The sequence below is a fragment of the Arachis duranensis genome, chromosome 1 (genome assembly GCF_000817695.3).
Source record: "Arachis duranensis cultivar V14167 chromosome 1, aradu.V14167.gnm2.J7QH, whole genome shotgun sequence".
NCBI lineage: Eukaryota > Viridiplantae > Streptophyta > Magnoliopsida > Fabales > Fabaceae > Arachis > Arachis duranensis.
The window spans coordinates 60299819-60300402 of record NC_029772.3 but is presented as its reverse complement, the minus strand read 5'-3'; the positions used below and the strand labels follow the sequence as shown (position 1 = coordinate 60300402).

Here is a 584-nt window from a genome sequence, read left to right as displayed (position 1 = left end):
AAACAACTTTGAGCTTAAGCCTCAATTAGTTTCTCTAATGCAACAGAATTACAAGTTCCATGGACTTCCATTGGAAGATCCTCATCAGTTTTTAGCTGAATTCTTGCAAATCTGTGATACTGTCAAGACCAATGGGGTTAACCCTGAGTTCTACAGACTTATGCTATTCCCTTTTGCTGTAAGAGACAGAGCTAGGACATGATTGGATTCACAACCTAAAGAAAGCCTGAACTCTTGGGAAAAGCTAGTCAATGCCTTCTTGGCAAAGTTCTTTCCACCTCAAAAATTGAGTAAGCTTAGAGTGGAAGTCCAAACCTTCATACAGAAGGAAGGTGAATCCCTCTATGAAGCTTGGGAAAGATACAAACAATTGATCAGAAAGTGTCCTTCTTACATGATTTCTGAGTGGAGCATCATAGGTATCTTCTATGATGGTCTGTCTGAACTATCCTAGATGTCATTGGATAGCTCTGCTGGAAGATCTCTTCATCTGAAGAAGACGCCTGCAGAAGCTCAAGAACTCATTGAAATGGTTGCAAATAACCAATTCATGTACACTTCTGAATGAAATCCTGTGAACAATG

General features: G+C 39.7%; 1 non-coding gene across 1 annotated transcript; it reads right to left on the bottom strand.

The window, feature by feature from the left end:
- Positions 1-292: 292 nt before the first annotated feature.
- On the bottom strand, positions 293-401 carry LOC127742963 (small nucleolar RNA R71). Its single transcript, XR_008004307.1, has one exon. It is a non-coding gene; the product is annotated as a small nucleolar RNA R71 (small nucleolar RNA).
- Between the last annotated feature and the right edge of the window lie 183 nt (positions 402-584).